The sequence below is a fragment of the Rhinoderma darwinii genome (genome assembly GCF_050947455.1).
Source record: "Rhinoderma darwinii isolate aRhiDar2 chromosome 5 unlocalized genomic scaffold, aRhiDar2.hap1 SUPER_5_unloc_38, whole genome shotgun sequence".
Taxonomy (NCBI): Eukaryota; Metazoa; Chordata; class Amphibia; order Anura; family Rhinodermatidae; genus Rhinoderma; species Rhinoderma darwinii.
Window position 1 is genome coordinate 47,024 of NW_027461796.1, and position 27,862 is coordinate 74,885.

At 47.8% G+C, this 27,862-nt stretch overlaps 19 non-coding genes across 19 annotated transcripts; all 19 read right to left on the reverse strand.

The window, feature by feature from the left end:
- Window positions 1-645: 645 nt before the first annotated feature.
- LOC142691831 (U2 spliceosomal RNA) lies at window positions 646-836 on the reverse strand. Its single transcript, XR_012860346.1, has one exon. It is a non-coding gene; the product is annotated as a U2 spliceosomal RNA (small nuclear RNA).
- A 1,304-nt stretch (window positions 837-2,140) lies between these two features.
- On the reverse strand, window positions 2,141-2,331 carry LOC142691833 (U2 spliceosomal RNA). The gene has a single exon (XR_012860348.1). It is a non-coding gene; the product is annotated as a U2 spliceosomal RNA (small nuclear RNA).
- A 1,284-nt stretch (window positions 2,332-3,615) lies between these two features.
- LOC142691834 (U2 spliceosomal RNA) lies at window positions 3,616-3,806 on the reverse strand. The gene has a single exon (XR_012860349.1). It is a non-coding gene; the product is annotated as a U2 spliceosomal RNA (small nuclear RNA).
- A 1,284-nt stretch (window positions 3,807-5,090) lies between these two features.
- On the reverse strand, window positions 5,091-5,281 carry LOC142691835 (U2 spliceosomal RNA). Its single transcript, XR_012860350.1, has one exon. It is a non-coding gene; the product is annotated as a U2 spliceosomal RNA (small nuclear RNA).
- A 1,296-nt stretch (window positions 5,282-6,577) lies between these two features.
- On the reverse strand, window positions 6,578-6,768 carry LOC142691837 (U2 spliceosomal RNA). Its single transcript, XR_012860351.1, has one exon. It is a non-coding gene; the product is annotated as a U2 spliceosomal RNA (small nuclear RNA).
- A 1,304-nt stretch (window positions 6,769-8,072) lies between these two features.
- On the reverse strand, window positions 8,073-8,263 carry LOC142691838 (U2 spliceosomal RNA). The gene has a single exon (XR_012860352.1). It is a non-coding gene; the product is annotated as a U2 spliceosomal RNA (small nuclear RNA).
- Window positions 8,264-9,555: 1,292 nt separating this feature from the next.
- LOC142691839 (U2 spliceosomal RNA) lies at window positions 9,556-9,746 on the reverse strand. The gene has a single exon (XR_012860353.1). It is a non-coding gene; the product is annotated as a U2 spliceosomal RNA (small nuclear RNA).
- A 1,285-nt stretch (window positions 9,747-11,031) lies between these two features.
- On the reverse strand, window positions 11,032-11,222 carry LOC142691840 (U2 spliceosomal RNA). Its single transcript, XR_012860354.1, has one exon. It is a non-coding gene; the product is annotated as a U2 spliceosomal RNA (small nuclear RNA).
- Window positions 11,223-12,518: 1,296 nt separating this feature from the next.
- LOC142691841 (U2 spliceosomal RNA) lies at window positions 12,519-12,709 on the reverse strand. The gene has a single exon (XR_012860355.1). It is a non-coding gene; the product is annotated as a U2 spliceosomal RNA (small nuclear RNA).
- A 1,280-nt stretch (window positions 12,710-13,989) lies between these two features.
- On the reverse strand, window positions 13,990-14,180 carry LOC142691842 (U2 spliceosomal RNA). The gene has a single exon (XR_012860356.1). It is a non-coding gene; the product is annotated as a U2 spliceosomal RNA (small nuclear RNA).
- A 1,296-nt stretch (window positions 14,181-15,476) lies between these two features.
- LOC142691843 (U2 spliceosomal RNA) lies at window positions 15,477-15,667 on the reverse strand. The gene has a single exon (XR_012860357.1). It is a non-coding gene; the product is annotated as a U2 spliceosomal RNA (small nuclear RNA).
- Window positions 15,668-16,944: 1,277 nt separating this feature from the next.
- LOC142691595 (U2 spliceosomal RNA) lies at window positions 16,945-17,135 on the reverse strand. The gene has a single exon (XR_012860132.1). It is a non-coding gene; the product is annotated as a U2 spliceosomal RNA (small nuclear RNA).
- Window positions 17,136-18,415: 1,280 nt separating this feature from the next.
- LOC142691845 (U2 spliceosomal RNA) lies at window positions 18,416-18,606 on the reverse strand. Its single transcript, XR_012860359.1, has one exon. It is a non-coding gene; the product is annotated as a U2 spliceosomal RNA (small nuclear RNA).
- A 1,276-nt stretch (window positions 18,607-19,882) lies between these two features.
- Window positions 19,883-20,073, reverse strand: LOC142691793 (U2 spliceosomal RNA). The gene has a single exon (XR_012860312.1). It is a non-coding gene; the product is annotated as a U2 spliceosomal RNA (small nuclear RNA).
- A 1,272-nt stretch (window positions 20,074-21,345) lies between these two features.
- On the reverse strand, window positions 21,346-21,536 carry LOC142691846 (U2 spliceosomal RNA). Its single transcript, XR_012860360.1, has one exon. It is a non-coding gene; the product is annotated as a U2 spliceosomal RNA (small nuclear RNA).
- Window positions 21,537-22,836: 1,300 nt separating this feature from the next.
- LOC142691794 (U2 spliceosomal RNA) lies at window positions 22,837-23,027 on the reverse strand. The gene has a single exon (XR_012860313.1). It is a non-coding gene; the product is annotated as a U2 spliceosomal RNA (small nuclear RNA).
- A 1,280-nt stretch (window positions 23,028-24,307) lies between these two features.
- Window positions 24,308-24,498, reverse strand: LOC142691848 (U2 spliceosomal RNA). Its single transcript, XR_012860361.1, has one exon. It is a non-coding gene; the product is annotated as a U2 spliceosomal RNA (small nuclear RNA).
- A 1,292-nt stretch (window positions 24,499-25,790) lies between these two features.
- LOC142691849 (U2 spliceosomal RNA) lies at window positions 25,791-25,981 on the reverse strand. The gene has a single exon (XR_012860362.1). It is a non-coding gene; the product is annotated as a U2 spliceosomal RNA (small nuclear RNA).
- A 1,284-nt stretch (window positions 25,982-27,265) lies between these two features.
- On the reverse strand, window positions 27,266-27,456 carry LOC142691850 (U2 spliceosomal RNA). The gene has a single exon (XR_012860363.1). It is a non-coding gene; the product is annotated as a U2 spliceosomal RNA (small nuclear RNA).
- Window positions 27,457-27,862: the final 406 nt, after the last annotated feature.

Sequence of the window (27,862 nt, forward strand, 5' to 3'; positions counted from 1 at the left end):
ACAGACAACTTCTCCTTGCTCCTACAACCTCCATCCTTGCACAGTTTGTTATTCTTCTAGGTAACATAGTAACAAATCCAAATTGCTGCTCTCTTTGTAGGCAAGCAAGGCTTTGTTGCAACTGCAATTCTTACTTCTTCTTGAAATGTAGGGACGACAGTACATTCCATCACATCCATCTAGTGTACACAGGTAGGTCCATTGTGGCGGGCAGGCGAGCGGGCGGGCTGCTTTATTGGCTGTTTGCTGTTCCCCTACTCCACTCCACTATTTGACTGTTGTGCTGCATCAATCAATCAATCAATCAATCAATCAATCAATCAATCAATCAATCAATCAATCAATCAGTGGCTGGCTCAGGTGCAGCTCTTTAACTTACCTAAAAGGGAGGGCGGAGAGAAGACAAGGAAGGTGAATGAGGTGTTCCAATGTGAAATGCCGGAAACACAGAAACACAGACGACACACAACAAGAGGTGGCAATCTATTCATTAATTGCATTTAATCAATGAGCTCATTATCACTCATGCATTGTCCAACAGGTGTTGAAATAATGGGATTAAAAGGGGAGATCCCTTCAGAAAGACAGAAACAATAGCAAAGACAAAAAACACTTTTGGAATCTGCTTTTAGTCAACACATAAGGAAAGGGTGCACCGGTCCTGGAAATACTGCAATACCAGGTCAATGCGTGGAGTGGACAGAGCAAGCTCTATTTCCATCTCCCTGTTCTAAAAATCCATTTAATATATGGTCCCCAGATAGGGGACGTATCAGATATTAAACTGATAAGAACAGATACTACACTTGATCTTAGCCAAAAGGCCGAGAAGCGATAACCCGAACGGGCCGCGCGTTGCCCGAGCCTGCCCGATACTGCTGTTCAGCCCTTGCAGCGATTCAGCCTACTTCTAGGCAATTCCATGGGGCCCTGCAGGCTCACACACTCACAGCTACACGGGAGGTGAATAAAGGCCGGAGAGGAAGCCAGACAGGATTTGCTTCTTTTGCTTGCACCACAATGCAGTGCTGAAAGAGGAGGAATCTACATAAAAACGCCTTCCTGGCAACGCCCAAATGCCCTGCTGCCATGCAGATAAACACTGGCAGCGGCAGCAAGTGCATGCCCACAGCCACCCCTTGTTCCTTCACACCTTGTATCAGCTGTAATCCAGTCCAGTCCAGTGCTGCCTGCTGAGCAGCACTGACCAACACTGCCTGGGCCCAGGCTTTTATCTCTGAGGCCCCATTATGATGTCAGAAAGCTGGCTCTGGAATCCTGAGGGCTCCACTATGACACGTGCAAAGTTCCGTCTGAACTTTATATAAGACGGTCGGTGAGGCTCAGTCAGTCACTCAGTGTTGCCTGAGAGGGCAACACTGCAACAGCCGGCCGCCAGGCTGTCTTTTTTTTGCACAGCTAGTTGCCTCCAGGAGGCCACAAGAGGGAGACAAGGGACTGCAAAATGGAAAATAGGCATCCACCAACTTTACAGACAACTTCTCCTTGCTCCTACAACCTCCATCCTTGCACAGTTTGTTATTCTTCTAGGTAACATAGTAACAAATCCAAATTGCTGCTCTCTTTGTAGGCAAGCAAGGCTTTGTTGCAACTGCAATTCTTACTTCTTCTTGAAATGTAGGGACGACAGTACATTCCATCACATCCATCTAGTGTACACAGGTAGGTCCATTGTGGCGGGCAGGCGAGCGGGCGGGCTGCTTTATTGGCTGTTTGCTGTTCCCCTACTCCACTCCACTATTTGACTGTTGTGCTGCATCAATCAATCAATCAATCAATCAATCAATCAATCAATCAATCAATCAATCAATCAATCAATCAGTGGCTGGCTCAGGTGCAGCTCTTTAACTTACCTAAAAGGGAGGGCGGAGAGAAGACAAGGAAGGTGAATGAGGTGTTCCAATGTGAAATGCCGGAAACACAGAAACACAGACGACACACAACAAGAGGTGGCAATCTATTCATTAATTGCATTTAATCAATGAGCTCATTATCACTCATGCATTGTCCAACAGGTGTTGAAATAATGGGATTAAAAGGGGAGATCCCTTCAGAAAGACAGAAACAATAGCAAAGACAAAAAACACTTTTGGAATCTGCTTTTAGTCAACACATAAGGAAAGGGTGCACCGGTCCTGGAAATACTGCAATACCAGGTCAATGCGTGGAGTGGACAGAGCAAGCTCTATTTCCATCTCCCTGTTCTAAAAATCCATTTAATATATGGTCCCCAGATAGGGGACGTATCAGATATTAAACTGATAAGAACAGATACTACACTTGATCTTAGCCAAAAGGCCGAGAAGCGATAACCCGAACGGGCCGCGCGTTGCCCGAGCCTGCCCGATACTGCTGTTCAGCCCTTGCAGCGATTCAGCCTACTTCTAGGCAATTCCATGGGGCCCTGCAGGCTCACACACTCACAGCTACACGGGAGGTGAATAAAGGCCGGAGAGGAAGCCAGACAGGATTTGCTTCTTTTGCTTGCACCACAATGCAGTGCTGAAAGAGGAGGAATCTACATAAAAACGCCTTCCTGGCAACGCCCAAATGCCCTGCTGCCATGCAGATAAACACTGGCAGCGGCAGCAAGTGCATGCCCACAGCCACCCCTTGTTCCTTCACACCTTGTATCAGCTGTAATCCAGTCCAGTCCAGTGCTGCCTGCTGAGCAGCACTGACCAACACTGCCTGGGCCCAGGCTTTTATCTCTGAGGCCCCATTATGATGTCAGAAAGCTGGCTCTGGAATCCTGAGGGCTCCACTATGACACGTGCAAAGTTCCGTCTGAACTTTATATAAGACGGTGAGGCTCAGTCAGTCACTCAGTGTTGCCTGAGAGGGCAACACTGCAACAGCCGGCCGCCAGGCTGTCTTTTTTTTGCACAGCTAGTTGCCTCCAGGAGGCCACAAGAGGGAGACAAGGGACTGCAAAATGGAAAATAGGCATCCACCAACTTTACAGACAACTTCTCCTTGCTCCTACAACCTCCATCCTTGCACAGTTTGTTATTCTTCTAGGTAACATAGTAACAAATCCAAATTGCTGCTCTCTTTGTAGGCAAGCAAGGCTTTGTTGCAACTGCAATTCTTACTTCTTCTTGAAATGTAGGGACGACAGTACATTCCATCACATCCATCTAGTGTACACAGGTAGGTCCATTGTGGCGGGCAGGCGAGCGGGCGGGCTGCTTTATTGGCTGTTTGCTGTTCCCCTACTCCACTCCACTATTTGACTGTTGTGCTGCATCAATCAATCAATCAATCAATCAATCAATCAATCAATCAATCAATCAGTGGCTGGCTCAGGTGCAGCTCTTTAACTTACCTAAAAGGGAGGGCGGAGAGAAGACAAGGAAGGTGAATGAGGTGTTCCAATGTGAAATGCCGGAAACACAGAAACACAGACGACACACAACAAGAGGTGGCAATCTATTCATTAATTGCATTTAATCAATGAGCTCATTATCACTCATGCATTGTCCAACAGGTGTTGAAATAATGGGATTAAAAGGGGAGATCCCTTCAGAAAGACAGAAACAATAGCAAAGACAAAAAACACTTTTGGAATCTGCTTTTAGTCAACACATAAGGAAAGGGTGCACCGGTCCTGGAAATACTGCAATACCAGGTCAATGCGTGGAGTGGACAGAGCAAGCTCTATTTCCATCTCCCTGTTCTAAAAATCCATTTAATATATGGTCCCCAGATAGGGGACGTATCAGATATTAAACTGATAAGAACAGATACTACACTTGATCTTAGCCAAAAGGCCGAGAAGCGATAACCCGAACGGGCCGCGCGTTGCCCGAGCCTGCCCGATACTGCTGTTCAGCCCTTGCAGCGATTCAGCCTACTTCTAGGCAATTCCATGGGGCCCCGCAGGCTCACACACTCACAGCTACACGGGAGGTGAATAAAGGCCGGAGAGGAAGCCAGACAGGATTTGCTTCTTTTGCTTGCACCACAATGCAGTGCTGAAAGAGGAGGAATCTACATAAAAACGCCTTCCTGGCAACGCCCAAATGCCCTGCTGCCATGCAGATAAACACTGGCAGCGGCAGCAAGTGCATGCCCACAGCCACCCCTTGTTCCTTCACACCTTGTATCAGCTGTAATCCAGTCCAGTCCAGTGCTGCCTGCTGAGCAGCACTGACCAACACTGCCTGGGCCCAGGCTTTTATCTCTGAGGCCCCATTATGATGTCAGAAAGCTGGCTCTGGAATCCTGAGGGCTCCACTATGACACGTGCAAAGTTCCGTCTGAACTTTATATAAGACGGTGAGGCTCAGTCAGTCACTCAGTGTTGCCTGAGAGGGCAACACTGCAACAGCCGGCCGCCAGGCTGTCTTTTTTTTGCACAGCTAGTTGCCTCCAGGAGGCCACAAGAGGGAGACAAGGGACTGCAAAATGGAAAATAGGCATCCACCAACTTTACAGACAACTTCTCCTTGCTCCTACAACCTCCATCCTTGCACAGTTTGTTATTCTTCTAGGTAACATAGTAACAAATCCAAATTGCTGCTCTCTTTGTAGGCAAGCAAGGCTTTGTTGCAACTGCAATTCTTACTTCTTCTTGAAATGTAGGGACGACAGTACATTCCATCACATCCATCTAGTGTACACAGGTAGGTCCATTGTGGCGGGCAGGCGAGCGGGCGGGCTGCTTTATTGGCTGTTTGCTGTTCCCCTACTCCACTCCACTATTTGACTGTTGTGCTGCATCAATCAATCAATCAATCAATCAATCAATCAATCAATCAATCAATCAGTGGCTGGCTCAGGTGCAGCTCTTTAACTTACCTAAAAGGGAGGGCGGAGAGAAGACAAGGAAGGTGAATGAGGTGTTCCAATGTGAAATGCCGGAAACACAGAAACACAGACGACACACAACAAGAGGTGGCAATCTATTCATTAATTGCATTTAATCAATGAGCTCATTATCACTCATGCATTGTCCAACAGGTGTTGAAATAATGGGATTAAAAGGGGAGATCCCTTCAGAAAGACAGAAACAATAGCAAAGACAAAAAACACTTTTGGAATCTGCTTTTAGTCAACACATAAGGAAAGGGTGCACCGGTCCTGGAAATACTGCAATACCAGGTCAATGCGTGGAGTGGACAGAGCAAGCTCTATTTCCATCTCCCTGTTCTAAAAATCCATTTAATATATGGTCCCCAGATAGGGGACGTATCAGATATTAAACTGATAAGAACAGATACTACACTTGATCTTAGCCAAAAGGCCGAGAAGCGATAACCCGAACGGGCCGCGCGTTGCCCGAGCCTGCCCGATACTGCTGTTCAGCCCTTGCAGCGATTCAGCCTACTTCTAGGCAATTCCATGGGGCCCTGCAGGCTCACACACTCACAGCTACACGGGAGGTGAATAAAGGCCGGAGAGGAAGCCAGACAGGATTTGCTTCTTTTGCTTGCACCACAATGCAGTGCTGAAAGAGGAGGAATCTACATAAAAACGCCTTCCTGGCAACGCCCAAATGCCCTGCTGCCATGCAGATAAACACTGGCAGCGGCAGCAAGTGCATGCCCACAGCCACCCCTTGTTCCTTCACACCTTGTATCAGCTGTAATCCAGTCCAGTCCAGTGCTGCCTGCTGAGCAGCACTGACCAACACTGCCTGGGCCCAGGCTTTTATCTCTGAGGCCCCATTATTATGTCAGAAAGCTGGCTCTGGAATCCTGAGGGCTCCACTATGACACGTGCAAAGTTCCGTCTGAACTTTATATAAGACGGTGAGGCTCAGTCAGTCACTCAGTGTTGCCTGAGAGGGCAACACTGCAACAGCCGGCCGCCAGGCTGTCTTTTTTTTGCACAGCTAGTTGCCTCCAGGAGGCCACAAGAGGGAGACAAGGGACTGCAAAATGGAAAATAGGCATCCACCAACTTTACAGACAACTTCTCCTTGCTCCTACAACCTCCATCCTTGCACAGTTTGTTATTCTTCTAGGTAACATAGTAACAAATCCAAATTGCTGCTCTCTTTGTAGGCAAGCAAGGCTTTGTTGCAACTGCAATTCTTACTTCTTCTTGAAATGTAGGGACGACAGTACATTCCATCACATCCATCTAGTGTACACAGGTAGGTCCATTGTGGCGGGCAGGCGAGCGGGCGGGCTGCTTTATTGGCTGTTTGCTGTTCCCCTACTCCACTCCACTATTTGACTGTTGTGCTGCATCAATCAATCAATCAATCAATCAATCAATCAATCAATCAATCAATCAATCAATCAATCAGTGGCTGGCTCAGGTGCAGCTCTTTAACTTACCTAAAAGGGAGGGCGGAGAGAAGACAAGGAAGGTGAATGAGGTGTTCCAATGTGAAATGCCGGAAACACAGAAACACAGACGACACACAACAAGAGGTGGCAATCTATTCATTAATTGCATTTAATCAATGAGCTCATTATCACTCATGCATTGTCCAACAGGTGTTGAAATAATGGGATTAAAAGGGGAGATCCCTTCAGAAAGACAGAAACAATAGCAAAGACAAAAAACACTTTTGGAATCTGCTTTTAGTCAACACATAAGGAAAGGGTGCACCGGTCCTGGAAATACTGCAATACCAGGTCAATGCGTGGAGTGGACAGAGCAAGCTCTATTTCCATCTCCCTGTTCTAAAAATCCATTTAATATATGGTCCCCAGATAGGGGACGTATCAGATATTAAACTGATAAGAACAGATACTACACTTGATCTTAGCCAAAAGGCCGAGAAGCGATAACCCGAACGGGCCGCGCGTTGCCCGAGCCTGCCCGATACTGCTGTTCAGCCCTTGCAGCGATTCAGCCTACTTCTAGGCAATTCCATGGGGCCCTGCAGGCTCACACACTCACAGCTACACGGGAGGTGAATAAAGGCCGGAGAGGAAGCCAGACAGGATTTGCTTCTTTTGCTTGCACCACAATGCAGTGCTGAAAGAGGAGGAATCTACATAAAAACGCCTTCCTGGCAACGCCCAAATGCCCTGCTGCCATGCAGATAAACACTGGCAGCGGCAGCAAGTGCATGCCCACAGCCACCCCTTGTTCCTTCACACCTTGTATCAGCTGTAATCCAGTCCAGTCCAGTGCTGCCTGCTGAGCAGCACTGACCAACACTGCCTGGGCCCAGGCTTTTATCTCTGAGGCCCCATTATGATGTCAGAAAGCTGGCTCTGGAATCCTGAGGGCTCCACTATGACACGTGCAAAGTTCCGTCTGAACTTTATATAAGACGGTGAGGCTCAGTCAGTCACTCAGTGTTGCCTGAGAGGGCAACACTGCAACAGCCGGCCGCCAGGCTGTCTTTTTTTTGCACAGCTAGTTGCCTCCAGGAGGCCACAAGAGGGAGACAAGGGACTGCAAAATGGAAAATAGGCATCCACCAACTTTACAGACAACTTCTCCTTGCTCCTACAACCTCCATCCTTGCACAGTTTGTTATTCTTCTAGGTAACATAGTAACAAATCCAAATTGCTGCTCTCTTTGTAGGCAAGCAAGGCTTTGTTGCAACTGCAATTCTTACTTCTTCTTGAAATGTAGGGACGACAGTACATTCCATCACATCCATCTAGTGTACACAGGTAGGTCCATTGTGGCGGGCAGGCGAGCGGGCGGGCTGCTTTATTGGCTGTTTGCTGTTCCCCTACTCCACTCCACTATTTGACTGTTGTGCTGCATCAATCAATCAATCAATCAATCAATCAATCAATCAATCAATCAATCAATCAATCAATCAATCAATCAGTGGCTGGCTCAGGTGCAGCTCTTTAACTTACCTAAAAGGGAGGGCGGAGAGAAGACAAGGAAGGTGAATGAGGTGTTCCAATGTGAAATGCCGGAAACACAGAAACACAGACGACACACAACAAGAGGTGGCAATCTATTCATTAATTGCATTTAATCAATGAGCTCATTATCACTCATGCATTGTCCAACAGGTGTTGAAATAATGGGATTAAAAGGGGAGATCCCTTCAGAAAGACAGAAACAATAGCAAAGACAAAAAACACTTTTGGAATCTGCTTTTAGTCAACACATAAGGAAAGGGTGCACCGGTCCTGGAAATACTGCAATACCAGGTCAATGCGTGGAGTGGACAGAGCAAGCTCTATTTCCATCTCCCTGTTCTAAAAATCCATTTAATATATGGTCCCCAGATAGGGGACGTATCAGATATTAAACTGATAAGAACAGATACTACACTTGATCTTAGCCAAAAGGCCGAGAAGCGATAACCCGAACGGGCCGCGCGTTGCCCGAGCCTGCCCGATACTGCTGTTCAGCCCTTGCAGCGATTCAGCCTACTTCTAGGCAATTCCATGGGGCCCTGCAGGCTCACACACTCACAGCTACACGGGAGGTGAATAAAGGCCGGAGAGGAAGCCAGACAGGATTTGCTTCTTTTGCTTGCACCACAATGCAGTGCTGAAAGAGGAGGAATCTACATAAAAACGCCTTCCTGGCAACGCCCAAATGCCCTGCTGCCATGCAGATAAACACTGGCAGCGGCAGCAAGTGCATGCCCACAGCCACCCCTTGTTCCTTCACACCTTGTATCAGCTGTAATCCAGTCCAGTCCAGTGCTGCCTGCTGAGCAGCACTGACCAACACTGCCTGGGCCCAGGCTTTTATCTCTGAGGCCCCATTATGATGTCAGAAAGCTGGCTCTGGAATCCTGAGGGCTCCACTATGACACGTGCAAAGTTCCGTCTGAACTTTATATAAGACGGTGAGGCTCAGTCAGTCACTCAGTGTTGCCTGAGAGGGCAACACTGCAACAGCCGGCCGCCAGGCTGTCTTTTTTTTGCACAGCTAGTTGCCTCCAGGAGGCCACAAGAGGGAGACAAGGGACTGCAAAATGGAAAATAGGCATCCACCAACTTTACAGACAACTTCTCCTTGCTCCTACAACCTCCATCCTTGCACAGTTTGTTATTCTTCTAGGTAACATAGTAACAAATCCAAATTGCTGCTCTCTTTGTAGGCAAGCAAGGCTTTGTTGCAACTGCAATTCTTACTTCTTCTTGAAATGTAGGGACGACAGTACATTCCATCACATCCATCTAGTGTACACAGGTAGGTCCATTGTGGCGGGCAGGCGAGCGGGCGGGCTGCTTTATTGGCTGTTTGCTGTTCCCCTACTCCACTCCACTATTTGACTGTTGTGCTGCATCAATCAATCAATCAATCAATCAATCAATCAATCAATCAATCAATCAATCAATCAGTGGCTGGCTCAGGTGCAGCTCTTTAACTTACCTAAAAGGGAGGGCGGAGAGAAGACAAGGAAGGTGAATGAGGTGTTCCAATGTGAAATGCCGGAAACACAGAAACACAGACGACACACAACAAGAGGTGGCAATCTATTCATTAATTGCATTTAATCAATGAGCTCATTATCACTCATGCATTGTCCAACAGGTGTTGAAATAATGGGATTAAAAGGGGAGATCCCTTCAGAAAGACAGAAACAATAGCAAAGACAAAAAACACTTTTGGAATCTGCTTTTAGTCAACACATAAGGAAAGGGTGCACCGGTCCTGGAAATACTGCAATACCAGGTCAATGCGTGGAGTGGACAGAGCAAGCTCTATTTCCATCTCCCTGTTCTAAAAATCCATTTAATATATGGTCCCCAGATAGGGGACGTATCAGATATTAAACTGATAAGAACAGATACTACACTTGATCTTAGCCAAAAGGCCGAGAAGCGATAACCCGAACGGGCCGCGCGTTGCCCGAGCCTGCCCGATACTGCTGTTCAGCCCTTGCAGCGATTCAGCCTACTTCTAGGCAATTCCATGGGGCCCTGCAGGCTCACACACTCACAGCTACACGGGAGGTGAATAAAGGCCGGAGAGGAAGCCAGACAGGATTTGCTTCTTTTGCTTGCACCACAATGCAGTGCTGAAAGAGGAGGAATCTACATAAAAACGCCTTCCTGGCAACGCCCAAATGCCCTGCTGCCATGCAGATAAACACTGGCAGCGGCAGCAAGTGCATGCCCACAGCCACCCCTTGTTCCTTCACACCTTGTATCAGCTGTAATCCAGTCCAGTCCAGTGCTGCCTGCTGAGCAGCACTGACCAACACTGCCTGGGCCCAGGCTTTTATCTCTGAGGCCCCATTATGATGTCAGAAAGCTGGCTCTGGAATCCTGAGGGCTCCACTATGACACGTGCAAAGTTCCGTCTGAACTTTATATAAGACGGTGAGGCTCAGTCAGTCACTCAGTGTTGCCTGAGAGGGCAACACTGCAACAGCCGGCCGCCAGGCTGTCTTTTTTTTGCACAGCTAGTTGCCTCCAGGAGGCCACAAGAGGGAGACAAGGGACTGCAAAATGGAAAATAGGCATCCACCAACTTTACAGACAACTTCTCCTTGCTCCTACAACCTCCATCCTTGCACAGTTTGTTATTCTTCTAGGTAACATAGTAACAAATCCAAATTGCTGCTCTCTTTGTAGGCAAGCAAGGCTTTGTTGCAACTGCAATTCTTACTTCTTCTTGAAATGTAGGGACGACAGTACATTCCATCACATCCATCTAGTGTACACAGGTAGGTCCATTGTGGCGGGCAGGCGAGCGGGCGGGCTGCTTTATTGGCTGTTTGCTGTTCCCCTACTCCACTCCACTATTTGACTGTTGTGCTGCATCAATCAATCAATCAATCAATCAATCAATCAATCAATCAATCAATCAAGTGGCTGGCTCAGGTGCAGCTCTTTAACTTACCTAAAAGGGAGGGCGGAGAGAAGACAAGGAAGGTGAATGAGGTGTTCCAATGTGAAATGCCGGAAACACAGAAACACAGACGACACACAACAAGAGGTGGCAATCTATTCATTAATTGCATTTAATCAATGAGCTCATTATCACTCATGCATTGTCCAACAGGTGTTGAAATAATGGGATTAAAAGGGGAGATCCCTTCAGAAAGACAGAAACAATAGCAAAGACAAAAAACACTTTTGGAATCTGCTTTTAGTCAACACATAAGGAAAGGGTGCACCGGTCCTGGAAATACTGCAATACCAGGTCAATGCGTGGAGTGGACAGAGCAAGCTCTATTTCCATCTCCCTGTTCTAAAAATCCATTTAATATATGGTCCCCAGATAGGGGACGTATCAGATATTAAACTGATAAGAACAGATACTACACTTGATCTTAGCCAAAAGGCCGAGAAGCGATAACCCGAACGGGCCGCGCGTTGCCCGAGCCTGCCCGATACTGCTGTTCAGCCCTTGCAGCGATTCAGCCTACTTCTAGGCAATTCCATGGGGCCCTGCAGGCTCACACACTCACAGCTACACGGGAGGTGAATAAAGGCCGGAGAGGAAGCCAGACAGGATTTGCTTCTTTTGCTTGCACCACAATGCAGTGCTGAAAGAGGAGGAATCTACATAAAAACGCCTTCCTGGCAACGCCCAAATGCCCTGCTGCCATGCAGATAAACACTGGCAGCGGCAGCAAGTGCATGCCCACAGCCACCCCTTGTTCCTTCACACCTTGTATCAGCTGTAATCCAGTCCAGTCCAGTGCTGCCTGCTGAGCAGCACTGACCAACACTGCCTGGGCCCAGGCTTTTATCTCTGAGGCCCCATTATGATGTCAGAAAGCTGGCTCTGGAATCCTGAGGGCTCCACTATGACACGTGCAAAGTTCCGTCTGAACTTTATATAAGACGGTGAGGCTCAGTCAGTCACTCAGTGTTGCCTGAGAGGGCAACACTGCAACAGCCGGCCGCCAGGCTGTCTTTTTTTTGCACAGCTAGTTGCCTCCAGGAGGCCACAAGAGGGAGACAAGGGACTGCAAAATGGAAAATAGGCATCCACCAACTTTACAGACAACTTCTCCTTGCTCCTACAACCTCCATCCTTGCACAGTTTGTTATTCTTCTAGGTAACATAGTAACAAATCCAAATTGCTGCTCTCTTTGTAGGCAAGCAAGGCTTTGTTGCAACTGCAATTCTTACTTCTTCTTGAAATGTAGGGACGACAGTACATTCCATCACATCCATCTAGTGTACACAGGTAGGTCCATTGTGGCGGGCAGGCGAGCGGGCGGGCTGCTTTATTGGCTGTTTGCTGTTCCCCTACTCCACTCCACTATTTGACTGTTGTGCTGCATCAATCAATCAATCAATCAATCAATCAATCAATCAATCAATCAATCAATCAATCAATCAGTGGCTGGCTCAGGTGCAGCTCTTTAACTTACCTAAAAGGGAGGGCGGAGAGAAGACAAGGAAGGTGAATGAGGTGTTCCAATGTGAAATGCCGGAAACACAGAAACACAGACGACACACAACAAGAGGTGGCAATCTATTCATTAATTGCATTTAATCAATGAGCTCATTATCACTCATGCATTGTCCAACAGGTGTTGAAATAATGGGATTAAAAGGGGAGATCCCTTCAGAAAGACAGAAACAATAGCAAAGACAAAAAACACTTTTGGAATCTGCTTTTAGTCAACACATAAGGAAAGGGTGCACCGGTCCTGGAAATACTGCAATACCAGGTCAATGCGTGGAGTGGACAGAGCAAGCTCTATTTCCATCTCCCTGTTCTAAAAATCCATTTAATATATGGTCCCCAGATAGGGGACGTATCAGATATTAAACTGATAAGAACAGATACTACACTTGATCTTAGCCAAAAGGCCGAGAAGCGATAACCCGAACGGGCCGCGCGTTGCCCGAGCCTGCCCGATACTGCTGTTCAGCCCTTGCAGCGATTCAGCCTACTTCTAGGCAATTCCATGGGGCCCTGCAGGCTCACACACTCACAGCTACACGGGAGGTGAATAAAGGCCGGAGAGGAAGCCAGACAGGATTTGCTTCTTTTGCTTGCACCACAATGCAGTGCTGAAAGAGGAGGAATCTACATAAAAACGCCTTCCTGGCAACGCCCAAATGCCCTGCTGCCATGCAGATAAACACTGGCAGCGGCAGCAAGTGCATGCCCACAGCCACCCCTTGTTCCTTCACACCTTGTATCAGCTGTAATCCAGTCCAGTCCAGTGCTGCCTGCTGAGCAGCACTGACCAACACTGCCTGGGCCCAGGCTTTTATCTCTGAGGCCCCATTATGATGTCAGAAAGCTGGCTCTGGAATCCTGAGGGCTCCACTATGACACGTGCAAAGTTCCGTCTGAACTTTATATAAGACGGTGAGGCTCAGTCAGTCACTCAGTGTTGCCTGAGAGGGCAACACTGCAACAGCCGGCCGCCAGGCTGTCTTTTTTTTGCACAGCTAGTTGCCTCCAGGAGGCCACAAGAGGGAGACAAGGGACTGCAAAATGGAAAATAGGCATCCACCAACTTTACAGACAACTTCTCCTTGCTCCTACAACCTCCATCCTTGCACAGTTTGTTATTCTTCTAGGTAACATAGTAACAAATCCAAATTGCTGCTCTCTTTGTAGGCAAGCAAGGCTTTGTTGCAACTGCAATTCTTACTTCTTCTTGAAATGTAGGGACGACAGTACATTCCATCACATCCATCTAGTGTACACAGGTAGGTCCATTGTGGCGGGCAGGCGAGCGGGCGGGCTGCTTTATTGGCTGTTTGCTGTTCCCCTACTCCACTCCACTATTTGACTGTTGTGCTGCATCAATCAATCAATCAATCAATCAATCAATCAATCAATCAATCAGTGGCTGGCTCAGGTGCAGCTCTTTAACTTACCTAAAAGGGAGGGCGGAGAGAAGACAAGGAAGGTGAATGAGGTGTTCCAATGTGAAATGCCGGAAACACAGAAACACAGACGACACACAACAAGAGGTGGCAATCTATTCATTAATTGCATTTAATCAATGAGCTCATTATCACTCATGCATTGTCCAACAGGTGTTGAAATAATGGGATTAAAAGGGGAGATCCCTTCAGAAAGACAGAAACAATAGCAAAGACAAAAAACACTTTTGGAATCTGCTTTTAGTCAACACATAAGGAAAGGGTGCACCGGTCCTGGAAATACTGCAATACCAGGTCAATGCGTGGAGTGGACAGAGCAAGCTCTATTTCCATCTCCCTGTTCTAAAAATCCATTTAATATATGGTCCCCAGATAGGGGACGTATCAGATATTAAACTGATAAGAACAGATACTACACTTGATCTTAGCCAAAAGGCCGAGAAGCGATAACCCGAACGGGCCGCGCGTTGCCCGAGCCTGCCCGATACTGCTGTTCAGCCCTTGCAGCGATTCAGCCTACTTCTAGGCAATTCCATGGGGCCCTGCAGGCTCACACACTCACAGCTACACGGGAGGTGAATAACGGCCGGAGAGGAAGCCAGACAGGATTTGCTTCTTTTGCTTGCACCACAATGCAGTGCTGAAAGAGGAGGAATCTACATAAAAACGCCTTCCTGGCAACGCCCAAATGCCCTGCTGCCATGCAGATAAACACTGGCAGCGGCAGCAAGTGCATGCCCACAGCCACCCCTTGTTCCTTCACACCTTGTATCATCTGTAATCCAGTCCAGTCCAGTGCTGCCTGCTGAGCAGCACTGACCAACACTGCCTGGGCCCAGGCTTTTATCTCTGAGGCCCCATTATGATGTCAGAAAGCTGGCTCTGGAATCCTGAGGGCTCCACTATGACACGTGCAAAGTTCCGTCTGAACTTTATATAAGACGGTGAGGCTCAGTCAGTCACTCAGTGTTGCCTGAGAGGGCAACACTGCAACAGCCGGCCGCCAGGCTGTCTTTTTTTTGCACAGCTAGTTGCCTCCAGGAGGCCACAAGAGGGAGACAAGGGACTGCAAAATGGAAAATAGGCATCCACCAACTTTACAGACAACTTCTCCTTGCTCCTACAACCTCCATCCTTGCACAGTTTGTTATTCTTCTAGGTAACATAGTAACAAATCCAAATTGCTGCTCTCTTTGTAGGCAAGCAAGGCTTTGTTGCAACTGCAATTCTTACTTCTTCTTGAAATGTAGGGACGACAGTACATTCCAACACATCCATCTAGTGTACACAGGTAGGTCCATTGTGGCGGGCAGGCGAGCGGGCGGGCTGCTTTATTGGCTGTTTGCTGTTCCCCTACTCCACTCCACTATTTGACTGTTGTGCTGCATCAATCAATCAATCAATCAATCAATCAATCAATCAATCAATCAATCAATCAATCAATCAGTGGCTGGCTCAGGTGCAGCTCTTTAACTTACCTAAAAGGGAGGGCGGAGAGAAGACAAGGAAGGTGAATGAGGTGTTCCAATGTGAAATGCCGGAAACACAGAAACACAGACGACACACAACAAGAGGTGGCAATCTATTCATTAATTGCATTTAATCAATGAGCTCATTATCACTCATGCATTGTCCAACAGGTGTTGAAATAATGGGATTAAAAGGGGAGATCCCTTCAGAAAGACAGAAACAATAGCAAAGACAAAAAACACTTTTGGAATCTGCTTTTAGTCAACACATAAGGAAAGGGTGCACCGGTCCTGGAAATACTGCAATACCAGGTCAATGCGTGGAGTGGACAGAGCAAGCTCTATTTCCATCTCCCTGTTCTAAAAATCCATTTAATATATGGTCCCCAGATAGGGGACGTATCAGATATTAAACTGATAAGAACAGATACTACACTTGATCTTAGCCAAAAGGCCGAGAAGCGATAACCCGAACGGGCCGCGCGTTGCCCGAGCCTGCCCGATACTGCTGTTCAGCCCTTGCAGCGATTCAGCCTACTTCTAGGCAATTCCATGGGGCCCTGCAGGCTCACACACTCACAGCTACACGGGAGGTGAATAAAGGCCGGAGAGGAAGCCAGACAGGATTTGCTTCTTTTGCTTGCACCACAATGCAGTGCTGAAAGAGGAGGAATCTACATAAAAACGCCTTCCTGGCAACGCCCAAATGCCCTGCTGCCATGCAGATAAACACTGGCAGCGGCAGCAAGTGCATGCCCACAGCCACCCCTTGTTCCTTCACACCTTGTATCAGCTGTAATCCAGTCCAGTCCAGTGCTGCCTGCTGAGCAGCACTGACCAACACTGCCTGGGCCCAGGCTTTTATCTCTGAGGCCCCATTATGATGTCAGAAAGCTGGCTCTGGAATCCTGAGGGCTCCACTATGACACGTGCAAAGTTCCGTCTGAACTTTATATAAGACGGTGAGGCTCAGTCAGTCACTCAGTGTTGCCTGAGAGGGCAACACTGCAACAGCCGGCCGCCAGGCTGTCTTTTTTTTGCACAGCTAGTTGCCTCCAGGAGGCCACAAGAGGGAGACAAGGGACTGCAAAATGGAAAATAGGCATCCACCAACTTTACAGACAACTTCTCCTTGCTCCTACAACCTCCATCCTTGCACAGTTTGTTATTCTTCTAGGTAACATAGTAACAAATCCAAATTGCTGCTCTCTTTGTAGGCAAGCAAGGCTTTGTTGCAACTGCAATTCTTACTTCTTGAAATGTAGGGACGACAGTACATTCCATCACATCCATCTAGTGTACACAGGTAGGTCCATTGTGGCGGGCAGGCGAGCGGGCGGGCTGCTTTATTGGCTGTTTGCTGTTCCCCTACTCCACTCCACTATTTGACTGTTGTGCTGCATCAATCAATCAATCAATCAATCAATCAATCAATCAATCAATCAGTGGCTGGCTCAGGTGCAGCTCTTTAACTTACCTAAAAGGGAGGGCGGAGAGAAGACAAGGAAGGTGAATGAGGTGTTCCAATGTGAAATGCCGGAAACACAGAAACACAGACGACACACAACAAGAGGTGGCAATCTATTCATTAATTGCATTTAATCAATGAGCTCATTATCACTCATGCATTGTCCAACAGGTGTTGAAATAATGGGATTAAAAGGGGAGATCCCTTCAGAAAGACAGAAACAATAGCAAAGACAAAAAACACTTTTGGAATCTGCTTTTAGTCAACACATAAGGAAAGGGTGCACCGGTCCTGGAAATACTGCAATACCAGGTCAATGCGTGGAGTGGACAGAGCAAGCTCTATTTCCATCTCCCTGTTCTAAAAATCCATTTAATATATGGTCCCCAGATAGGGGACATATCAGATATTAAACTGATAAGAACAGATACTACACTTGATCTTAGCCAAAAGGCCGAGAAGCGATAACCCGAACGGGCCGCGCGTTGCCCGAGCCTGCCCGATACTGCTGTTCAGCCCTTGCAGCGATTCAGCCTACTTCTAGGCAATTCCATGGGGCCCTGCAGGCTCACACACTCACAGCTACACGGGAGGTGAATAACGGCCGGAGAGGAAGCCAGACAGGATTTGCTTCTTTTGCTTGCACCACAATGCAGTGCTGAAAGAGGAGGAATCTACATAAAAACGCCTTCCTGGCAACGCCCAAATGCCCTGCTGCCATGCAGATAAACACTGGCAGCGGCAGCAAGTGCATGCCCACAGCCACCCCTTGTTCCTTCACACCTTGTATCAGCTGTAATCCAGTCCAGTCCAGTGCTGCCTGCTGAGCAGCACTGACCAACACTGCCTGGGCCCAGGCTTTTATCTCTGAGGCCCCATTATGATGTCAGAAAGCTGGCTCTGGAATCCTGAGGGCTCCACTATGACACGTGCAAAGTTCCGTCTGAACTTTATATAAGACGGTGAGGCTCAGTCAGTCACTCAGTGTTGCCTGAGAGGGCAACACTGCAACAGCCGGCCGCCAGGCTGTCTTTTTTTTGCACAGCTAGTTGCCTCCAGGAGGCCACAAGAGGGAGACAAGGGACTGCAAAATGGAAAATAGGCATCCACCAACTTTACAGACAACTTCTCCTTGCTCCTACAACCTCCATCCTTGCACAGTTTGTTATTCTTCTAGGTAACATAGTAACAAATCCAAATTGCTGCTCTCTTTGTAGGCAAGCAAGGCTTTGTTGCAACTGCAATTCTTACTTCTTCTTGAAATGTAGGGACGACAGTACATTCCATCACATCCATCTAGTGTACACAGGTAGGTCCATTGTGGCGGGCAGGCGAGCGGGCGGGCTGCTTTATTGGCTGTTTGCTGTTCCCCTACTCCACTCCACTATTTGACTGTTGTGCTGCATCAATCAATCAATCAATCAATCAATCAATCAATCAATCAATCAGTGGCTGGCTCAGGTGCAGCTCTTTAACTTACCTAAAAGGGAGGGCGGAGAGAAGACAAGGAAGGTGAATGAGGTGTTCCAATGTGAAATGCCGGAAACACAGAAACACAGACGACACACAACAAGAGGTGGCAATCTATTCATTAATTGCATTTAATCAATGAGCTCATTATCACTCATGCATTGTCCAACAGGTGTTGAAATAATGGGATTAAAAGGGGAGATCCCTTCAGAAAGACAGAAACAATAGCAAAGACAAAAAACACTTTTGGAATCTGCTTTTAGTCAACACATAAGGAAAGGGTGCACCGGTCCTGGAAATACTGCAATACCAGGTCAATGCGTGGAGTGGACAGAGCAAGCTCTATTTCCATCTCCCTGTTCTAAAAATCCATTTAATATATGGTCCCCAGATAGGGGACGTATCAGATATTAAACTGATAAGAACAGATACTACACTTGATCTTAGCCAAAAGGCCGAGAAGCGATAACCCGAACGGGCCGCGCGTTGCCCGAGCCTGCCCGATACTGCTGTTCAGCCCTTGCAGCGATTCAGCCTACTTCTAGGCAATTCCATGGGGCCCTGCAGGCTCACACACTCACAGCTACACGGGAGGTGAATAACGGCCGGAGAGGAAGCCAGACAGGATTTGCTTCTTTTGCTTGCACCACAATGCAGTGCTGAAAGAGGAGGAATCTACATAAAAACGCCTTCCTGGCAACGCCCAAATGCCCTGCTGCCATGCAGATAAACACTGGCAGCGGCAGCAAGTGCATGCCCACAGCCACCCCTTGTTCCTTCACACCTTGTATCAGCTGTAATCCAGTCCAGTCCAGTGCTGCCTGCTGAGCAGCACTGACCAACACTGCCTGGGCCCAGGCTTTTATCTCTGAGGCCCCATTATGATGTCAGAAAGCTGGCTCTGGAATCCTGAGGGCTCCACTATGACACGTGCAAAGTTCCGTCTGAACTTTATATAAGACGGTGAGGCTCAGTCAGTCACTCAGTGTTGCCTGAGAGGGCAACACTGCAACAGCCGGCCGCCAGGCTGTCTTTTTTTTGCACAGCTAGTTGCCTCCAGGAGGCCACAAGAGGGAGACAAGGGACTGCAAAATGGAAAATAGGCATCCACCAACTTTACAGACAACTTCTCCTTGCTCCTACAACCTCCATCCTTGCACAGTTTGTTATTCTTCTAGGTAACATAGTAACAAATCCAAATTGCTGCTCTCTTTGTAGGCAAGCAAGGCTTTGTTGCAACTGCAATTCTTACTTCTTCTTGAAATGTAGGGACGACAGTACATTCCATCACATCCATCTAGTGTACACAGGTAGGTCCATTGTGGCGGGCAGGCGAGCGGGCGGGCTGCTTTATTGGCTGTTTGCTGTTCCCCTACTCCACTCCACTATTTGACTGTTGTGCTGCATCAATCAATCAATCAATCAATCAATCAATCAATCAATCAGTGGCTGGCTCAGGTGCAGCTCTTTAACTTACCTAAAAGGGAGGGCGGAGAGAAGACAAGGAAGGTGAATGAGGTGTTCCAATGTGAAATGCCGGAAACACAGAAACACAGACGACACACAACAAGAGGTGGCAATCTATTCATTAATTGCATTTAATCAATGAGCTCATTATCACTCATGCATTGTCCAACAGGTGTTGAAATAATGGGATTAAAAGGGGAGATCCCTTCAGAAAGACAGAAACAATAGCAAAGACAAAAAACACTTTTGGAATCTGCTTTTAGTCAACACATAAGGAAAGGGTGCACCGGTCCTGGAAATACTGAAATACCAGGTCAATGCGTGGAGTGGACAGAGCAAGCTCTATTTCCATCTCCCTGTTCTAAAAATCCATTTAATATATGGTCCCCAGATAGGGGACGTATCAGATATTAAACTGATAAGAACAGATACTACACTTGATCTTAGCCAAAAGGCCGAGAAGCGATAACCCGAACGGGCCGCGCGTTGCCCGAGCCTGCCCGATACTGCTGTTCAGCCCTTGCAGCGATTCAGCCTACTTCTAGGCAATTCCATGGGGCCCTGCAGGCTCACACACTCACAGCTACACGGGAGGTGAATAACGGCCGGAGAGGAAGCCAGACAGGATTTGCTTCTTTTGCTTGCACCACAATGCAGTGCTGAAAGAGGAGGAATCTACATAAAAACGCCTTCCTGGCAACGCCCAAATGCCCTGCTGCCATGCAGATAAACACTGGCAGCGGCAGCAAGTGCATGCCCACAGCCACCCCTTGTTCCTTCACACCTTGTATCAGCTGTAATCCAGTCCAGTCCAGTGCTGCCTGCTGAGCAGCACTGACCAACACTGCCTGGGCCCAGGCTTTTATCTCTGAGGCCCCATTATGATGTCAGAAAGCTGGCTCTGGAATCCTGAGGGCTCCACTATGACACGTGCAAAGTTCCGTCTGAACTTTATATAAGACGGTGAGGCTCAGTCAGTCACTCAGTGTTGCCTGAGAGGGCAACACTGCAACAGCCGGCCGCCAGGCTGTCTTTTTTTTGCACAGCTAGTTGCCTCCAGGAGGCCACAAGAGGGAGACAAGGGACTGCAAAATGGAAAATAGGCATCCACCAACTTTACAGACAACTTCTCCTTGCTCCTACAACCTCCATCCTTGCACAGTTTGTTATTCTTCTAGGTAACATAGTAACAAATCCAAATTGCTGCTCTCTTTGTAGGCAAGCAAGGCTTTGTTGCAACTGCAATTCTTACTTCTTCTTGAAATGTAGGGACGACAGTACATTCCATCACATCCATCTAGTGTACACAGGTAGGTCCATTGTGGCGGGCAGGCGAGCGGGCGGGCTGCTTTATTGGCTGTTTGCTGTTCCCCTACTCCACTCCACTATTTGACTGTTGTGCTGCATCAATCAATCAATCAATCAATCAATCAATCAATCAGTGGCTGGCTCAGGTGCAGCTCTTTAACTTACCTAAAAGGGAGGGCGGAGAGAAGACAAGGAAGGTGAATGAGGTGTTCCAATGTGAAATGCCGGAAACACAGAAACACAGACGACACACAACAAGAGGTGGCAATCTATTCATTAATTGCATTTAATCAATGAGCTCATTATCACTCATGCATTGTCCAACAGGTGTTGAAATAATGGGATTAAAAGGGGAGATCCCTTCAGAAAGACAGAAACAATAGCAAAGACAAAAAACACTTTTGGAATCTGCTTTTAGTCAACACATAAGGAAAGGGTGCACCGGTCCTGGAAATACTGCAATACCAGGTCAATGCGTGGAGTGGACAGAGCAAGCTCTATTTCCATCTCCCTGTTCTAAAAATCCATTTAATATATGGTCCCCAGATAGGGGACGTATCAGATATTAAACTGATAAGAACAGATACTACACTTGATCTTAGCCAAAAGGCCGAGAAGCGATAACCCGAACGGGCCGCGCGTTGCCCGAGCCTGCCCGATACTGCTGTTCAGCCCTTGCAGCGATTCAGCCTACTTCTAGGCAATTCCATGGGGCCCTGCAGGCTCACACACTCACAGCTACACGGGAGGTGAATAACGGCCGGAGAGGAAGCCAGACAGGATTTGCTTCTTTTGCTTGCACCACAATGCAGTGCTGAAAGAGGAGGAATCTACATAAAAACGCCTTCCTGGCAACGCCCAAATGCCCTGCTGCCATGCAGATAAACACTGGCAGCGGCAGCAAGTGCATGCCCACAGCCACCCCTTGTTCCTTCACACCTTGTATCAGCTGTAATCCAGTCCAGTCCAGTGCTGCCTGCTGAGCAGCACTGACCAACACTGCCTGGGCCCAGGCTTTTATCTCTGAGGCCCCATTATGATGTCAGAAAGCTGGCTCTGGAATCCTGAGGGCTCCACTATGACACGTGCAAAGTTCCGTCTGAACTTTATATAAGACGGTGAGGCTCAGTCAGTCACTCAGTGTTGCCTGAGAGGGCAACACTGCAACAGCCGGCCGCCAGGCTGTCTTTTTTTTGCACAGCTAGTTGCCTCCAGGAGGCCACAAGAGGGAGACAAGGGACTGCAAAATGGAAAATAGGCATCCACCAACTTTACAGACAACTTCTCCTTGCTCCTACAACCTCCATCCTTGCACAGTTTGTTATTCTTCTAGGTAACATAGTAACAAATCCAAATTGCTGCTCTCTTTGTAGGCAAGCAAGGCTTTGTTGCAACTGCAATTCTTACTTCTTCTTGAAATGTAGGGACGACAGTACATTCCATCACATCCATCTAGTGTACACAGGTAGGTCCATTGTGGCGGGCAGGCGAGCGGGCGGGCTGCTTTATTGGCTGTTTGCTGTTCCCCTACTCCACTCCACTATTTGACTGTTGTGCTGCATCAATCAATCAATCAATCAATCAATCAATCAATCAATCAATCAATCAATCAATCAATCAATCAGTGGCTGGCTCAGGTGCAGCTCTTTAACTTACCTAAAAGGGAGGGCGGAGAGAAGACAAGGAAGGTGAATGAGGTGTTCCAATGTGAAATGCCGGAAACACAGAAACACAGACGACACACAACAAGAGGTGGCAATCTATTCATTAATTGCATTTAATCAATGAGCTCATTATCACTCATGCATTGTCCAACAGGTGTTGAAATAATGGGATTAAAAGGGGAGATCCCTTCAGAAAGACAGAAACAATAGCAAAGACAAAAAACACTTTTGGAATCTGCTTTTAGTCAACACATAAGGAAAGGGTGCACCGGTCCTGGAAATACTGAAATACCAGGTCAATGCGTGGAGTGGACAGAGCAAGCTCTATTTCCATCTCCCTGTTCTAAAAATCCATTTAATATATGGTCCCCAGATAGGGGACGTATCAGATATTAAACTGATAAGAACAGATACTACACTTGATCTTAGCCAAAAGGCCGAGAAGCGATAACCCGAACGGGCCGCGCGTTGCCCGAGCCTGCCCGATACTGCTGTTCAGCCCTTGCAGCGATTCAGCCTACTTCTAGGCAATTCCATGGGGCCCTGCAGGCTCACACACTCACAGCTACACGGGAGGTGAATAAAGGCCGGAGAGGAAGCCAGACAGGATTTGCTTCTTTTGCTTGCACCACAATGCAGTGCTGAAAGAGGAGGAATCTACATAAAAACGCCTTCCTGGCAACGCCCAAATGCCCTGCTGCCATGCAGATAAACACTGGCAGCGGCAGCAAGTGCATGCCCACAGCCACCCCTTGTTCCTTCACACCTTGTATCAGCTGTAATCCAGTCCAGTCCAGTGCTGCCTGCTGAGCAGCACTGACCAACACTGCCTGGGCCCAGGCTTTTATCTCTGAGGCCCCATTATGATGTCAGAAAGCTGGCTCTGGAATCCTGAGGGCTCCACTATGACACGTGCAAAGTTCCGTCTGAACTTTATATAAGACGGTGAGGCTCAGTCAGTCACTCAGTGTTGCCTGAGAGGGCAACACTGCAACAGCCGGCCGCCAGGCTGTCTTTTTTTTGCACAGCTAGTTGCCTCCAGGAGGCCACAAGAGGGAGACAAGGGACTGCAAAATGGAAAATAGGCATCCACCAACTTTACAGACAACTTCTCCTTGCTCCTACAACCTCCATCCTTGCACAGTTTGTTATTCTTCTAGGTAACATAGTAACAAATCCAAATTGCTGCTCTCTTTGTAGGCAAGCAAGGCTTTGTTGCAACTGCAATTCTTACTTCTTCTTGAAATGTAGGGACGACAGTACATTCCATCACATCCATCTAGTGTACACAGGTAGGTCCATTGTGGCGGGCAGGCGAGCGGGCGGGCTGCTTTATTGGCTGTTTGCTGTTCCCCTACTCCACTCCACTATTTGACTGTTGTGCTGCATCAATCAATCAATCAATCAATCAATCAATCAATCAATCAATCAGTGGCTGGCTCAGGTGCAGCTCTTTAACTTACCTAAAAGGGAGGGCGGAGAGAAGACAAGGAAGGTGAATGAGGTGTTCCAATGTGAAATGCCGGAAACACAGAAACACAGACGACACACAACAAGAGGTGGCAATCTATTCATTAATTGCATTTAATCAATGAGCTCATTATCACTCATGCATTGTCCAACAGGTGTTGAAATAATGGGATTAAAAGGGGAGATCCCTTCAGAAAGACAGAAACAATAGCAAAGACAAAAAACACTTTTGGAATCTGCTTTTAGTCAACACATAAGGAAAGGGTGCACCGGTCCTGGAAATACTGCAATACCAGGTCAATGCGTGGAGTGGACAGAGCAAGCTCTATTTCCATCTCCCTGTTCTAAAAATCCATTTAATATATGGTCCCCAGATAGGGGACGTATCAGATATTAAACTGATAAGAACAGATACTACACTTGATCTTAGCCAAAAGGCCGAGAAGCGATAACCCGAACGGGCCGCGCGTTGCCCGAGCCTGCCCGATACTGCTGTTCAGCCCTTGCAGCGATTCAGCCTACTTCTAGGCAATTCCATGGGGCCCTGCAGGCTCACACACTCACAGCTACACGGGAGGTGAATAAAGGCCGGAGAGGAAGCCAGACAGGATTTGCTTCTTTTGCTTGCACCACAATGCAGTGCTGAAAGAGGAGGAATCTACATAAAAACGCCTTCCTGGCAACGCCCAAATGCCCTGCTGCCATGCAGATAAACACTGGCAGCGGCAGCAAGTGCATGCCCACAGCCACCCCTTGTTCCTTCACACCTTGTATCAGCTGTAATCCAGTCCAGTCCAGTGCTGCCTGCTGAGCAGCACTGACCAACACTGCCTGGGCCCAGGCTTTTATCTCTGAGGCCCCATTATGATGTCAGAAAGCTGGCTCTGGAATCCTGAGGGCTCCACTATGACACGTGCAAAGTTCCGTCTGAACTTTATATAAGACGGTGAGGCTCAGTCAGTCACTCAGTGTTGCCTGAGAGGGCAACACTGCAACAGCCGGCCGCCAGGCTGTCTTTTTTTTGCACAGCTAGTTGCCTCCAGGAGGCCACAAGAGGGAGACAAGGGACTGCAAAATGGAAAATAGGCATCCACCAACTTTACAGACAACTTCTCCTTGCTCCTACAACCTCCATCCTTGCACAGTTTGTTATTCTTCTAGGTAACATAGTAACAAATCCAAATTGCTGCTCTCTTTGTAGGCAAGCAAGGCTTTGTTGCAACTGCAATTCTTACTTCTTCTTGAAATGTAGGGACGACAGTACATTCCATCACATCCATCTAGTGTACACAGGTAGGTCCATTGTGGCGGGCAGGCGAGCGGGCGGGCTGCTTTATTGGCTGTTTGCTGTTCCCCTACTCCACTCCACTATTTGACTGTTGTGCTGCATCAATCAATCAATCAATCAATCAATCAATCAATCAATCAATCAATCAATCAATCAGTGGCTGGCTCAGGTGCAGCTCTTTAACTTACCTAAAAGGGAGGGCGGAGAGAAGACAAGGAAGGTGAATGAGGTGTTCCAATGTGAAATGCCGGAAACACAGAAACACAGACGACACACAACAAGAGGTGGCAATCTATTCATTAATTGCATTTAATCAATGAGCTCATTATCACTCATGCATTGTCCAACAGGTGTTGAAATAATGGGATTAAAAGGGGAGATCCCTTCAGAAAGACAGAAACAATAGCAAAGACAAAAAACACTTTTGGAATCTGCTTTTAGTCAACACATAAGGAAAGGGTGCACCGGTCCTGGAAATACTGCAATACCAGGTCAATGCGTGGAGTGGACAGAGCAAGCTCTATTTCCATCTCCCTGTTCTAAAAATCCATTTAATATATGGTCCCCAGATAGGGGACGTATCAGATATTAAACTGATAAGAACAGATACTACACTTGATCTTAGCCAAAAGGCCGAGAAGCGATAACCCGAACGGGCCGCGCGTTGCCCGAGCCTGCCCGATACTGCTGTTCAGCCCTTGCAGCGATTCAGCCTACTTCTAGGCAATTCCATGGGGCCCTGCAGGCTCACACACTCACAGCTACACGGGAGGTGAATAAAGGCCGGAGAGGAAGCCAGACAGGATTTGCTTCTTTTGCTTGCACCACAATGCAGTGCTGAAAGAGGAGGAATCTACATAAAAACGCCTTCCTGGCAACGCCCAAATGCCCTGCTGCCATGCAGATAAACACTGGCAGCGGCAGCAAGTGCATGCCCACAGCCACCCCTTGTTCCTTCACACCTTGTATCAGCTGTAATCCAGTCCAGTCCAGTGCTGCCTGCTGAGCAGCACTGACCAACACTGCCTGGGCCCAGGCTTTTATCTCTGAGGCCCCATTATGATGTCAGAAAGCTGGCTCTGGAATCCTGAGGGCTCCACTATGACACGTGCAAAGTTCCGTCTGAACTTTATATAAGACGGTGAGGCTCAGTCAGTCACTCAGTGTTGCCTGAGAGGGCAACACTGCAACAGCCGGCCGCCAGGCTGTCTTTTTTTTGCACAGCTAGTTGCCTCCAGGAGGCCACAAGAGGGAGACAAGGGACTGCAAAATGGAAAATAGGCATCCACCAACTTTACAGACAACTTCTCCTTGCTCCTACAACCTCCATCCTTGCACAGTTTGTTATTCTTCTAGGTAACATAGTAACAAATCCAAATTGCTGCTCTCTTTGTAGGCAAGCAAGGCTTTGTTGCAACTGCAATTCTTACTTCTTCTTGAAATGTAGGGACGACAGTACATTCCATCACATCCATCTAGTGTACACAGGTAGGTCCATTGTGGCGGGCAGGCGAGCGGGCGGGCTGCTTTATTGGCTGTTTGCTGTTCCCCTACTCCACTCCACTATTTGACTGTTGTGCTGCATCAATCAATCAATCAATCAATCAATCAATCAATCAATCAATCAATCAGTGGCTGGCTCAGGTGCAGCTCTTTAACTTACCTAAAAGGGAGGGCGGAGAGAAGACAAGGAAGGTGAATGAGGTGTTCCAATGTGAAATGCCGGAAACACAGAAACACAGACGACACACAACAAGAGGTGGCAATCTATTCATTAATTGCATTTAATCAATGAGCTCATTATCACTCATGCATTGTCCAACAGGTGTTGAAATAATGGGATTAAAAGGGGAGATCCCTTCAGAAAGACAGAAACAATAGCAAAGACAAAAAACACTTTTGGAATCTGCTTTTAGTCAACACATAAGGAAAGGGTGCACCGGTCCTGGAAATACTGCAATACCAGGTCAATGCGTGGAGTGGACAGAGCAAGCTCTATTTCCATCTCCCTGTTCTAAAAATCCATTTAATATATGGTCCCCAGATAGGGGACGTATCAGATATTAAACTGATAAGAACAGATACTACACTTGATCTTAGCCAAAAGGCCGAGAAGCGATAACCCGAACGGGCCGCGCGTTGCCCGAGCCTGCCCGATACTGCTGTTCAGCCCTTGCAGCGATTCAGCCTACTTCTAGGCAATTCCATGGGGCCCTGCAGGCTCACACACTCACAGCTACACGGGAGGTGAATAAAGGCCGGAGAGGAAGCCAGACAGGATTTGCTTCTTTTGCTTGCACCACAATGCAGTGCTGAAAGAGGAGGAATCTACATAAAAACGCCTTCCTGGCAACGCCCAAATGCCCTGCTGCCATGCAGATAAACACTGGCAGCGGCAGCAAGTGCATGCCCACAGCCACCCCTTGTTCCTTCACACCTTGTATCAGCTGTAATCCAGTCCAGTCCAGTGCTGCCTGCTGAGCAGCACTGACCAACACTGCCTGGGCCCAGGCTTTTATCTCTGAG